This window comes from Anas platyrhynchos, chromosome Z, assembly GCF_047663525.1.
Source record: "Anas platyrhynchos isolate ZD024472 breed Pekin duck chromosome Z, IASCAAS_PekinDuck_T2T, whole genome shotgun sequence".
NCBI classification, from domain to species: Eukaryota; Metazoa; Chordata; class Aves; order Anseriformes; family Anatidae; genus Anas; species Anas platyrhynchos.
The window spans coordinates 61675894-61691008 of record NC_092621.1 but is presented as its reverse complement, the minus strand read 5'-3'; positions in this window follow the sequence as shown (position 1 = coordinate 61691008).

Sequence of the window (15115 nt, the reverse complement as noted above, 5' to 3'; positions counted from 1 at the left end):
TGTTGATGTCCACAGAGAGCAGGAATCAAGACAGGGTTTTCCCTTAACATAGCAAAGAGCTATTTGAGTCAGTTGTGACTTGGGAAAACCTGATCTTCCTTTGCTGATTTAGCTGTTTCCAGAATATGTCAATGAAAACAATTCACCTGCAAAACAAAATCAGGGGTCAAAATGACCATAGAGGGAAGCAGAGAAGCCTAATGCAGAAAACAGAAAAGTCAGAAGACAGGCAGTACAGCTTGCTCTGCAGTATCTGCAAATCCCACACAATGGTTAAGTGGAGACAAGCCCACCACCTATGTGCATGGTGCAGATTTATCCCTGCAGAAGCTGGGTTGTCGCTCCCACACAAGAGGTTTTGGCTGTTCCCCTGATGCCAGGCTGCCAGGCTGGTGACCAGGAAGGTGTGCAGGACTCAGACAGCACTCCCTGCTTCAGCCTCCTGTCTGACCCTTGTCTTGCTAGTGAAGGCTCATGCTCTCACCACTCAGGCCTGTGCAGCTGGTATTGCGTTCAGGTCCCACTAGAGTGATGCTGAGACCATTTCATCTCTTGGAGCACTGATGGTTGTTTTCAGCCTCCCTTTTCACAAATTGCACTGGCCAACAGTCGTAACAGACCAGACAGTTGTCTGGAAACCCTCCCTCAGCATCCTCTGAAGACCATGCTGCAGTCTTGGCTTTTGCAAATTTTATAAATTACCTAAATGTCAAAGCTAAGACATCAAATTTCATCATAGTCTCTGGAGGAAATTGGCAAGTCAGCATATCTTTCTCTGTGATTGCCTATTCATGTGTTGCAAAAAGCTGAAGGACAAATTTTCTCTCTAACAGTGGTCTTAGGTGTCCTTCCTATGCTTTTCTTGTTCCTCCATTAAATAACACCCTCACGCTGAAAGTCAAGAATTATACAGCTACTGACAAGAAAGTATCAGTATAATACAGTACGATAGAGTCACTTTGAATATTCCAGTTCCAAGAAGACAGAACCACAAAGCTGTGCTAATCATAATGCTACAGTTCTTTTCCAAGGAAAGTAGGAAGCACCTGTCTGAATATAGGTATAGACTGGTGCTCTTCCTTACATATGTGGGAAATGGCATATAAGGAAGAAGATTAGTGCTCGTATTGGGCTGGAAAGAGAAAGGGGCTGTAAGAGTGGAGGAGTTACTAGTTTGATTTATTTCAAAATGGCTTGCCCGGACATATAGAATAGTATTTTCCATACATATAAGACTGGAGAGATAACTTGAACTATGAATCTTATCATGTCACTTTGAGAAGCTCATCATGGAATATTATTTTGATAAATTCAGAGCAGCAATATGAGAATGCAAAACAACCTCTGAGATAGCGTGCTGCTGCTCTCGCATAAAAGCAAATGCCACTCCTATTCTCTTGCATCTAAAAAGCACTTTCCTCACTTCCACACAGACTGTCACACCAGTTTGCCACAGCCTGCCTCTTCCCCTCTACCAGTACAAAACAAAAACAAAGTCAATCAAACATACAAACAAACAAAAAACAGCAACCAAACATGTAAGAGACACTTTTCCTCTGTTGAAGCAGAAAGGTAACATGGTACCTACCAGGTGATGAGTATTCCTTGTGGCACCAGAAAATCACCTGTCATGGAACAAACTTTGTGGATTGCTGATCTTTGATCAGCTGCTGCTCCCTATGCTGATAAAGAAGGACCTACATGAAGCTGTCTTGCATGTTTCCTTTGTCATTGTCTCCCTTCCAGGCAAGTGCTGGCAGCTCTGCTCTCCACCTAGCTGCTGACTCTGAACGTGTTTCTAGAGCAACAAATAGTCATTCCCCGGGGCTGTTTCTGTTACAGCTGTTCTCATTCATCCTGCAGCAAGACGCGGCTGTAAATACCTGACTGCCCGTCCATGCTTTAATATGAATCGTATTCAGATCATCAGCATGTTACCTGTTTAGTGTACTCTCCGCAGATTTTGTCAAGGTTCTACGTATAAACAAGGAACAGAAAAGGAAGCTTCCATCCTGTTCACTTTCATTAAAACAAAACAAAACAAAACAAAAAACAAACAAAAGAAACAAAAAACCACCAACAACAAAAACAAACAAACAAAACAAAACAAAACAAAACACAGAAGAGTTGATATCAGTTGATATCTAACTAGTTAGTACTTTGTTTATGGCTAGGCTTAGTGAGAGAAAGGCAAAGCACCAGTACACATGTATTTGAAGGTATATTGATAGCTCAGAAACTGTTCTATGCTGGAAAATATATCTGTTTTGGATGGAGATGAGTGTACACTGATCTTCTTGGGGTCATGGTTATGTGACAGCTGGATCTGTTTCCTGATGCAGGGTCTCGTAAAGAGAGGTATGGCTACAAGAAAGCGCTCCCAGATGATTACTCATGCTGTTGTCATTCTGCAAAATGCAGCCACACAAACTGGCACTTTAGCAGAAAGAAAATGAAATTATCTGCTCAGCTGAGGGCAACAGATTGGCATCACAAAGCAGTTGTCTCAATCTCTTTTTGAATCTACTTACAGGATAATCAAGAAAATGCAGACCTAAAATGAAGATGTAATTTCAACAAGCAGGACTGCACTTCAGACTCTCTCTCCAAGCAGTTGAGAGCACAAAGACCAAAAAAATGATGAACGCAAAACAACTGTCTGGAAATTTATCTGTGCTCTTCACTTTACCATAGAGATCACCACTTCCAGCTTTGCCTGCTTGCTCTGCCTACCTAGCATTGTGAAGTATGGAGTCAGTCTTGACTTGTAGGAGAAGTCTAATTGTGCATAAGAGACCAAGGAGGAGGGACATGAGATGCAGCTTTAGTAGACAAGTAGACCCAGGCAATATCCCTATAATGCAGTTGAGTGCCCATTCTGAACATTAGAGAGAGGGAATACTGGAATATATCCTTCTCAGTTTATTATTGAGGAGAAATGCAAAAAGGATTAACCAGAAAAATCTGCAACAGACCTGATCACTTTGCATCTAGCAGCCTAAGATCTGAACACACTCTTTAAACTGTTAAAGAAAGGTCAAGGTAGCATCACAATTCCTCTCCCTGGGAATCACCAGCAAGAGCACATCCAAATTAAGATTTTTGAAGGAGGTCACAGTCTCCTAAAGCAGTCAAGATCTTCCCAGAAAAAGTTTTTTTCTTCTCTCACGGGCAATCTGAGCAAGAGTCTGCCAGTGGTAGCCTCAGTTCAAAGATCTCTGATAGAAATTTTGAAACCCAGTTCAAGTGACAGCTTTTGATAGGACAAGGGGGAATGGTCTTAAACTAAAAGAGAATGGATTTAGACTAGACATTAGGAGGAAATTCTTTACTCAGAGTAGCTAGTCACTGGCACAGGTTGCCCAGAGAAGCTCAGGATGCCTCATCCCTGGATGTGTTCAAGGCCAGGCCGGATGGGGCCTTGGCCAACCTGATCTAGTGGGTGGCATCCCTGTCTATGGCAGGGGGCGTGGAGTTAGATAATCTTTAAGGTCCCTTCTCACCCATGCATTCTGGAGAATTGAGCAAAGCAGTACCACACACATACTGGATGCACAAAAACTTTATATTAATGAAACATTGAAGAGCTTGGAGTTAACTTAGCAATGAAACATTCTTTCTCATAATGCAAAATTACCCTGTTATATAGTCGTTGCATAATTTTTTTTTTTAAAACAAAAAAGTAACATTTCATCTTACTCAATTTTAGCATTGATAATTTATTACTAGCTATGTAACAAACCAATTACCAAGGCTAAATCGCTTTTAAATTTAATTACTAGTCATGTTATAATTAGCCAGAAACAGTTGCCAAAAATTATCAGTGTAGCAGCATTGCAACATTGCTCTGCTTAGCCTAATAACCTAATTTGATTATACTATTATAGTTGCCCTGGTAATTCTCCAGCAGTGACTGAGCCTGGACAAAGTGCTCTGTTAATGGAGAGACACTGTTTCTGGTACTTGAAGAGTAGCCAGCTGTAAGGTGTTCAGCAACAGTAGGAAAAAGTGAAATGGACACAGAGGACAGAAAACACTGCTTCAGCAAAGCCAAGAATGTAAGAGATGCATGAACACCCTGCCAGCTGCAGTAAGTCAAAAGAGACTCTGTACTAAGTACAAAGGCATTGCAAAGACACCCTTGCAGGAAATTCATGTAGATCTGAAAAAGCAACTACAGACCAAAAACAAAACAAAACAAAACAAAACAAAAACTTAGCACTCTAACTCCATTCCATAAGCTTGTTTTTCACAGGTGCAGTCACACAAAAGGTAACTTCTCACATTTCTGTTGATTTTAAGAATAAAACGCAAGTATAACAACTTTTGGCAGATGAGAACCTTTGTCACTTACGCACAGCAAGTATTTCTATACCACAGTCAAATCTTAATAAACCCAGATGAGAAGCTTTGATGGCTGTGAGCTAGTTCTTGAAATGCTAATTCCTTTCCTAATGAATGGTTCATTAGCTTCAGCACTGAAAGTAAAAACTATCACAGAAAAGCTCTGTAAATATAAAGCTGGGCACCTTTTAGAAAATTGCTTCATGAACTACAAAGAATGGAAAACAAACATTTTAAGTCTGACCATCTGCACACCTATCCCTAAACAGAGGCTATATTTCTACAAAATGTCTGTTATAATTTATATATTTATATATACATATATATATATATATATATATGTATGTTAAAAATGTAACAAGAGCTGCCAACAGAGCAATATCTCAGACTAACTGAGCTACATAACTTTCAAGCTCATCCATCTGATCTGGTAAGAAAAGATTCCTCACCCTGTGAGTTCACCAGTGCAAAGCATATGTTACTGTCTCAATGTAAAGTCCAATTTGTATCTTCTGGTGATAAATTCTGGCATGTACTCTATGCATGTGATGGACAGCATTATGAAAACATTTGAGTACCCAGAATGACGTTCAGCTATTTGTTCATACAACACAGGTGAGACATTTCATGGCTAAGAAAGCACAAAGAAAATGTAACACTTGGAGCAGAGGGCTGGAGATCTCACATAAATGACAAGGCAGATATAAAAAACACAAAGAGAAAGAAAAGACAGGATAGAGGAGAAGGTGGTAGGTATGAACTAAAATAGGAGGTAGACAAGATGTTAAATAAATAAGCACAGAAATGGTATAAAAAATCAGGCAGGAAATGAAAAAGTAATCCCAGAAAAGGAAGAAAAACACTTCTGTGTGAAAACTGTCTCCTGTCAAGTATGAATTATTCCTTCCAAAAGAATTACTTGAAGTCTGTAGTTCAATAAATCTGAGACTTTCTACATAGAATGTTGGAAATGTTGGCACACACCTCATCTACTGTACTCCACAGCTTTGTAACAATCTCAGGAAATCTCTCCCTTTCACCTTGCATCATTCTCCAGATAATTATTAAATGTGACATAACTGATCTGCTAACTCCCTACAGTCTACTTATAATCTGAAAATTTGGAGAGTAGCTATTGACATTTCATTTAAAAGAGAAGGAAACACACACACACACACACAAAACAAACAAACAAACAAACTGGCAAGGAGACTGAAAACTTGCAACTACAGAGAATACAAAGGCAGGCATGCTCCACAGCATCATAGTCAGGGTTTACTTTTGCCTCCATGCATGAGATGACCACATTGCTTATGCTTCTCTTACTGTAGAAGCAGTAGCATTAGTTTCCCAAGCAGGGTCAGTGACCATTTCCACTGAGAAGTGCTGAAGCTGGTATAAAATACACAACTATTTTCATTTTTATGGAGTAACCAGAGAGACACTTCTCAGTGGCAGTCTATTTCTGAAGGCTGAAAGGCATAACAAAGAAAACACCATTATTAGAGAATATTTATCAGACACAAACATTAGGGGAAAACATGCAAGTAAATTTCCACAGAATATACATGTTGGCACGACACATTCATTTTCTTGGTAATAGCAGGCTTCATAAAGTTGATGTGTAGTTGCTTCTATTTATACTAGCCAAACCAAAAGTAATTCAGTACATTTCAAAGCATGTCAGATTGGTTACACAACAATTATCTCTACAATAGCAGCCGTTTTGTCAGTTTTTTTCTAGCAGTGGAAAGTGTTGTGGTTTAACCCTGCAGGCAGCTAAGCAACACACAACCATTTGCTCCATTTGCTCACTCCTTCACAGCAGGATGTGAGAGAGGAAAGGAAAGGAAAAGGAAAAGGAAAAGGAAAAGGAAAAGGAAAAGGAAAAGGAAAAGGAAAAGGAAAAGAAAAAGAAAAAGGAAAAGGAAAAGGAAAAGGAAAAGGAAAAGGAAAAGGAAAAGGAAAAGGAAAAGGAAAAGGAAAAGGAAAAGGAAAAGGAAAAGGAAAAGGAAAAGGAAAAGGAAAGACTTGTTGGCTAAGACAAAGACAGTTTAATAGGACAGAAAAGGAAGAGATAATAAAAATAATAATATATATGCAAAACAAGTAATGCACAATGCAATTGATCACCACCTGCCAACTGATGCACAGCCCATCCCTGAGCTCTGCCCTCCTCCCCTTTTTATTATTCAGCATGATGCCACGTGGCATGGGACATCCCTTTGGACTCTTTGGGTCACTTATCCTAGGTGTCTCCCCTCCCAGCTCCTGGTGCACCCCCAGCCTCCTCACTGTCAGGGCAGCACCAGAAGCTAAAAAGGCCTTGGCTCTATGCGAGCACTGCTCTGCAACAACTAAATACATTGGTGAGTTATCAGCATTATTTTTCTCTTAAATCCAAAATACATCAACATACAAACCACTAAGGAGAAAATTAACTATCTCAGCCAGAACCAGGACAATCGGGACAATTGGACTTCATCCAATCCACACATCACACTTCCCCATCCTTCTGCATTATCCACCAAATGCTCCCAGGTCCTTGAGCAGAAGCAGTCCCACAGATAGGTTTGCCTTTGCTTGAGGCAAGAATAACCTAGACTGTCTTCCCTGTCATGTTCTTTACATGTACTACAAGGACTTTATCCCCTTCAAAAAGAAAACAAACAAAAACCAAAAAAAGGTAGGGTGTTAGTAATTGGAGACTCCTTGCTGAGAGGCACTGAGGCACCCATTGCCATACAGGTAATCTCTCCAGAGAGGTTTGCTGCCTGCCTTGGGTCTGCATTTGTGCTATCATGAAGAGGCTAGCAAGGCTGGTGGGGCCAGAAACTACCACCCATTCCTACTCTTTCATGTAGGGTCAAATGAGCCTGCAACAAAGAAACTCCAAAATATCAAAAGGGACTTTATATCCCTCAGAAAGATGTTGAAGGGGTTGGTAATACAGATAGTGCTCTCCTTTATCATAGAATCATAAAGGTTGGAAAAAACCTCCAAGATCATCTGGTCCAATCATCCTCCCAGCTGGAGACTGGGACCAGAGAAGAAAGAGACGAACAGATCAGCTCAATGAGTGGCTGTGCAGCTGGTGCCTCACTCAGGGTTTTTTGGGTTCTATGATCTCAAATTAGCTTTTGAGAGACTGGGCATGCTGACACCAGATGGGGAGCACCTGACCAGGTGGGGCAAGAGTGTTCTGGGCAGCAAGCTGGCTGGGCTTATTAACAGGGATTTAAACTAGGTGCAGTGGGGGAAGGGGTTGTACCTCTGAGTGATGGAAGTGAACCTGGGATCACCGCATTTTAGGAAGCAAGAGGGAAATATCTGTGAATTATTGCAGAAGAATTAGGAAGGGCTCCTCTGAAAAAGTGACTTGACCAATAGCCGAGCTGAAGTGTCTCTACACCAATTCATATGGCATGTAAAACAAGCAGGAGGAGTTGGAAACCACTGTGCAATTAGAAAACTATGACCTGATTGCTATTGCAGAAATGTGGTGGGATGAATCGCATAACTAGAACACTGCAATGGAAGGCTACAAGCTTTTCAGAAGAGAGAAAGAGGGAAGGAGGAGTGGAGATGTTGCTCTCTATGTTAGGGAATGGATTAATTGTGAAGAGATGCCTCTGAGAAACAACCATGGTTGAGTTGAAAGCTTGTGGGTAAAAGTTAAGGACTGGACCAATAAAGGACACCTTGATGTTGGGATCTGCTACAGGCCACTTGAACAAGGGCAGCCTGTGGATGGGGCCTTCTTGCTTCATCTACAGGAAGCATCGCACTTGGAAGCTCTCATCATGATGGGGGAACTTCAGCCACATCATTGTCTGCCGGAGAAGCTACACAGCAGGCTGTAAGCCTTCCAGGAGACCCCTGGAGTGCATTCAGGATAATGACCTGGTCCAGGTATTGGACAAACCAACAAGAGGAGAAATGTTACTGGACCTGGTGTTCACCAATGCAGATGAGCTCAATAAAGAATGTTAAGAATGGAGGCAGTCTGGGCTGCAGCAACCATGTCCTGGTTGAGTTTGTGATCTCAAGGAATATGGGCCTGACAAGGAGCAAAGTCAGGACCCTGAACTTCCAAAGAGTGAACCTGCAGCTGTTTAAAGACCTAGTGGATGAGATCCCCAGGGTCACTGTCCTTGGAGACAAAGGAGCTGAACAGAGCTTGCAACTCTTTAAGGACACTTCTTTTAGAGTGCAAGAGCTCACCATCCCCATATGTAATGAGTCAAGCTGGGATTGGAATCATTGGCTATTCTCACCCATGATCAAATCTCCTTCATGTACACAAGACTTTTCTATACTACCACATTACCTAACAAGTGCACCCCGGTTCTTGAGTTAAAGCAATCCCATGGGTGGGTTTGCTTTTGCCCAAAGCAGTAATAACTCAGATTGTCTTCCTAGCACACTCTTTATGTGCACAACAGGGTCTTTATCCCCTTCTGCAGTATAGGGCAGTTTTGATTGGGAAGGCCTGGCTCAGTTGGCAGACTCCTAGTGCCTGGTGGCCTTTGCTAAACAAGTATCCCAATGTTTGAAAGTCCCAGCACCCATTGCTCTCAGCGTAGTCTTTAACAGTCTGTTGTATCATTTGATTTTCCCAGAGGCTGGGGCCTGATAGGGAATGTGATACACCCACTCAATGCCATGCTCTTTGGCCCAGGTGTCTACGGGGTTGTTTCAGAAATGAGTCCTGTTGTCTGATTCAGTTCTCACTGGGATGCCATGTCACCATGAGATTTGCTTTTCAAGGCCCAGAACAGTGCTACAGGTGCTTTCATGGAGCACAGAATATGCTTCCAGACATCCAGTAGCTCCTTCCACCATTGTAAGCCAAGTCACTTGCTGTGGTGGGTTTGTGGGAGCACGATATAATGTCTGCCAGCCCTCCCTGTATTTGGATTTCAGCTACCATCCTCCATACCTGTGGATAACCTGTGCTATAGTGTCTGTGGTCAGGTACACTCCTCGATCGCAAGCCCGTCTATATGTTGCATCTCTGCCTTGATGGCCTGAAGTGTCATGGGCCCACAAACCTATAAATGATTCACCCATGTTTAGTCCATGTCCACTTGAGCCACCTCAGTCTTAGCAGCCTGATCCACCTGCTGGTTGCTTTGATGTTCTTCAGTGGCCCGATTCTTGGGTACGTGAGCATCTACGTAGCATACTTTTACAGCCAGGTTCTCTACCCAGGTGACAATATCATGCCACAATGTGGCAGCCCAGGTGGGTTTGCCCCTGCATTGCCAGTTGCTGTGCTTCCATTGCTGTAACCACCTCCACAGGGCATTTTCCACCATCCATGAGTCCATATATAGAGAGAATACTGGCCACTTTTCCCACTCAGCGCTATCTAAAGCCATCCAGACTGCTTTTCACTTCCACACATGGTCTTGTTTCACCTTCTCCTCCTGCAGTTTCTGTGACTTGTGGTGTAGGACTCCATGCAGCAGCCTTCTACCTCTGATGCTTTCCCACAACGCGGCAGGCCCCATCAGTGAACAGGGCATATTGCTTCTCATTTTCTGGTAGCTTCTTATACAGTGGGGCCTCTTCACCATGCATCACCACCTCCTCTGGTGATATTCCAAAGTATTTACCTTCTGGCCAGTCCACCATCACTTCCAAGACTCCTGGGTGACTGGGGTTTCCTGTTTGAGCCCGTTGTGTGATCAGAGTGACCTGCTTACTCCACATAGCACCAATTGCATGGTATATAGAGGGGACCCTCCTTCTGAACATCCAGCCTGGCCCTGACAGTCAGGCTGCCAGGAGGAGCAGTGCTTCAGTGCCAACCACTTCTGAAGCAGCTCGAACCCCTTCATATGTTGCCATTGTCTTGTTTTCGGTTGGAGTATAGCAGGGCTTGGATCCTCTGTATCCCAAACTCTAAACCTTTAGTGGCTGATGTTCAGTGTCTCCAGGTGCTTTCTGCCAAGGCTCCAGGTAGGGCCATTCTCCACAGAGCACAGGCTACCTGCAGAGCACGTTTTTACATCTTGTCATGCCCGAACTGGCCCATGAACTGCATGAACTATTTCCTATTTAATTTGTTCAAAGGCTTGTTGTTGCTCAGAGCCCCATTTGAAATCATTCTTCTTCCAGGTCACTTGGCAGAGCGGGCTTACACTCAGATTATAATTTGGAATGTGCGCTCCCCAAAGGCTGACAATGCCTAAGAAAGTTTCCATTTCCTTTTCGTTAGCTGGTGGAAACTTAGCTGCTACTTCGTTGATCACATCCACTGACATCTGATGATGTCTGTCTTGCCCTTCTATTCCTAAAACTGGATCTCGTGTACATGTCACTTCGTTTTGTGACAAATCTGGCTATCAGAAGGATTTGGACTATTATCTTCCCTTTCTCAAACAGTTTTGTTGTGTCACCCCACATGTACCATCAACATACCGCATGTGTTCAGGAACTTCCCCCCTTTCCAACATAGACTGATCAGTCCACAGCAAACGGTAGGGCTGTGTGTACAACCCTGGGGCAGTAGATTCCAGGTGTATTGGATGCCCCTTCAAGTGAAAGCAAGCAGTGGCCTGCACGCTGCTGTCAAAGGGTTTGAGAAAAATGTATTAGTGATGTCAGTCCTGGCATAACACTTGGCTGCCTTTGACTTCAGCTTATAGTGAAGTTTGAGCCCATCTGGCATGACAGCACTTAATGGTGGCATGTCTTCATTCAGGCCGTGATAGCCCACTGTTAGCCTCCACTCTCCATTAGTTTCACACTGGCCGTATGGGATATTAAAGGTTGAGTGAGTCTTGCTGATCGCTCCTTGACTGTCCGTGTCATGAACCAGCTCATAGGTGGGAATCAGGCAGTCTCGGTTGGTGCAGTATTGCCAGCAGCATACTGTTGTGGGAGTGATTGGCACCTGCAATTTTTCAACCCTCAGCAGCCCACAACAGAAGGGTCCTCTGAGAGACACAACAAGGTATACAGCTGTGTGATTCCCTCCATCTACAAGGAAGCAATGCCAAGAGCCTGCTGGTACATTTCTGCATCCTTGAAGCAACTTCTCCTGAGGCAGTCTATGCCAAGGATACACAGAGCCTCCAGGCCAGTCACCATGGGCTGCTTCTACTGCTCATTCTCACTTTGGCTTACTTTGACTTCCAGTGTCAAACTAAGTTAGTTGTTGGGATCCTCCTGCCACTCCAGAAATACAGATGTGTTCTGCCCCTTTACAGCTTGATGGCATCAGGATTGTGCACAGGTATCCACTAGAGCCTGTATGTCTTATGTGCCAGGCCATCGAATCCACACAGTTCAATAAACCTGGTTGTGCCTTACCTCCACTTGGCTGGAGGCACTGCTCCTCTAGTCCTGTTCATTGCATTCAAATTCATTACTCAGTTCTTGTAAGAGTGAATCAGACATCCCTTCATTAAGGTCAGAAAGAACAGCCCACCTAGTCTGTCTCTGTAGAACCTCTCACTGGAAACTAGAGCAGCCATTTTCCTGGAAGAACCTCTTCTTACCCTTGTTTTTCCTTGCAACTCATGTACCTGTGCCTCTAGCATTGAGGTAGATTTTCCATTCTCATGTCCTCCCTATGACCAAACAGGTAAAACCACACAGTGGCACACTGTGTGTACTTACTATATCCTCTCTCTTGAGCAGAGGAACACTTACTACTAATAGCTTAGACACTGGCCTTTATGAGTAGAGGAGTAAACTTACTCTCCCTCCAAGCTGCTGAACCAGTTTCTCTTCAATTGACACACAGGTCTGTAGGGAGGAAGAGAGACGGTTCATATTTTCTTACTTACTGTCCCTCTTTCTAGGTCATTACTACCAATGACTTGGCATATGGCAATGATGTGCTTCATAGACTTCCACCACGTGGTTTTACCGCATGCACTTGACTTCATCTGGATCTTTGGATAACTGCAAAGGAAACACTGAAGGCATATTTAAGTTCCTGAAACATGCAGCTACATGAGAAGTTGCCTCCTTCCTCCACTATGTGCTAATGACTTAAAGTTACATGTTAAGGTGCTCACGTTGGTAAGTATAGAGTTAATTTTTAGAGTCCTTTCATGTTCGTTTTTTCCCTTGTCCCATTTTGTATACATAAAGTTAGGTTATGGATAAGGCTCTCTAGAAGTCTGACTGTGTTTGTTTCTCAGGACTAATAACCTTGCCTGTACAGCCTACAAAACACATCTGAATGGACAACAAATGTGTCACACAGACTTTGAATAGCACTGAATATGACTAATGTCAGCTAAGAGCCAGGAATTAGGGCAACTGTGCATATTGGTGCTTCTGGAACTTTCTCCAAAGAGAAAGGGGGAGAAAATATGATGCAAAGGGCTCAAGCTTTGAGATAAGGAAGGGAAGATTGCTCAACAATTATTGTGACGGGAAAAACAGAGTAGGGAGATAGTAAAATGTACTGCCTATTCCTAACAAGCTAGAGATGTGAGAAACAAAGAAAATAATGACACCTTCCCCCCATCCACCCTCTTCTACATCCTCCTGCTGAGCAGTGCAGGGGAACATGGAATGGGGGCTGCAGTCAATCTACAGCACTTTGCCTCCGCTGCTCCCTCAGGGTCCCTCTCTGCCCCTGCTCCCCATGGGGTCCCTCCCAGGGATGCCGTCCTTCCCCAACTGAGCCTGCGGGGGCTGCCCACAGGCAGCAGCTCTTCAAGCACTGCTCCCACATGGGATGGCTCCGTCCCACGGGGTCCATCCATCCCCCAGGAGCAAACTGCTCCAGCACGGGTCACCCACGGGTGGGCGGCAGCTCCCCCCAGACCCCCTGCTCCTGCGGGGGCTCTCCATGGGCCGCAGCCTCCTCCAGGCCACATCCACCTGCTCCACCGGGGGCTCCTCCACCCATGGGGGGGCTGCAGCGTGGAGATCTGCTCCATGGGGGACCCATGGGCTGCAGGGGGACAGCCTGCTCCACCAGGGGCCTCTCCCTGCACAGCCCACAGGGGAACTGCTGCTGCCTGCCTGCAGCACGTCCTGCCCTCCCTCCTGCACTTGCCATGGGGTCTGCAAGGATGTTTCTTACTACTTGCTCTCCTAGCTATTGTTCCACTGCATTTTTTTCCCTTTCTTAAATCTGCTCTCCCAGAGGCATAAACAACATAGTTTATTGGTTCAGCTTTGGCCAGCAGTAGGCCCCTTATCTGCCATGGGGCAGCTTCTGGATTTTTCTCACAGAAGCCACACCTATGGCTGCCCACTACCCAAGCCTTGCCACACAAACCCACTACAGTGTGATTGATACTTGCAAAATTGCATGGGCAAAGATGTAAGGCCCCAGATGAGAAAGGAGTAAAGTCCTGCCCAACATGTCCTTTCATCCAGGACACATTTCATTTCAAAGCGTGAGGTTGAAATAAGAGCAAGAGACAGAACTTCAGATGACAGCTGCACAATCCTTCATGATTTTATTACGTTGGTGGGCACAGGTCATATTCTCTCCCGTTTTCAAAGTAGGGAGGGAACATTTAAAATATCTCATCCAGAATAAGCTGCAAAACACAACAACTGCAGTATTAGACTGACATACTGTTGTATGTTGGTATTTACATTCACTTAAAGGGTGCTTTGATTATAAGGGAAAATGTAGATGCCTGTTTCATACGGAAAAGCCAGTTATTTCAACTTTTTCCACCATGGAAAAGGCACGTTGGGCTTAAAACGTTCTGTGATTTTAACTTAAAACTTTAAAGAAACAGACATTAGACATTTCTACTTTTTATTAATTTGGTGAAACTGTAAACATTGATTTTCAACTGTCTTAAATCACCATTTTTGTGCAATATCTACATTCCATTTTCAACTTAGCACCTTTCCCACCCTTAAGCTTTTTCATCATCTGTCAAACTGTCTATGAAGAGACAGGAATAAAGAGCAAATAGTTTTTATACCATCAAAAAGTAGGTGGGAAGTATGAAGTCTTACCCAACTCCTTAAAATCATATTTGCTTTTAAAACACAGATGATAGCAGTCCTTGATTATTAAATAAAGACTTCACCTTCTTCTATCCCTGCTGGAGATTTGTATTATGTCTCCTAAAACAGAACAAGACAAATGGTTTATTCAGGTTTTGCACCTTTTTTTCCTGTACAGAGGAGGGAATGCTGCCACTATATTGCCGAGCTTCAAGAGCAGCACAAATACTTCGTCTGAAAATTTAGTGTGACTTCTTAAAACTCACAGAAAGGGTAAACAATTTGAAAATGACCACTGCTAGCCCTTGATTATATTAACAAAAATCTTACTGGACACAAGAAATTGTATAGCAATGCAAAAAAAGCCTCATTTGCACTTTCATGTAGTAGCTGAAATACTGTATGCAACTTAAAGACCATCTCAGACAGAACAAGCAGGAAAAATAACATTAGCTTACATACTTGTTTTGTACTTTCCATTAACCTCCTGCTAGATCCAAAAGAGCTAAGAGAAGTATATAATCTGATTGTCTCAAATTCTGCAGGTCTGTAAAACATGCTCCACATCTCAAGTACTACATATTGGACACAGAGCTATATCAACTCATACATGCAGCAAAATAGATCTGCTAAAAGGATTGAATTTAGCTGAAACCTTGCTGAAGAATACAGTATTTTTCCATGACTTGTAGTACCAGCATCAAAACTACATCTGAAAAGCTCTGTTCTAACAAAGCCAAAAATTAAGGCTGATCAGTAAGGCAGTTTGTCAAACAACACAGGCAATGGTTTCCAGCAGGCGTAACCTCTGAAATTTCCTGCC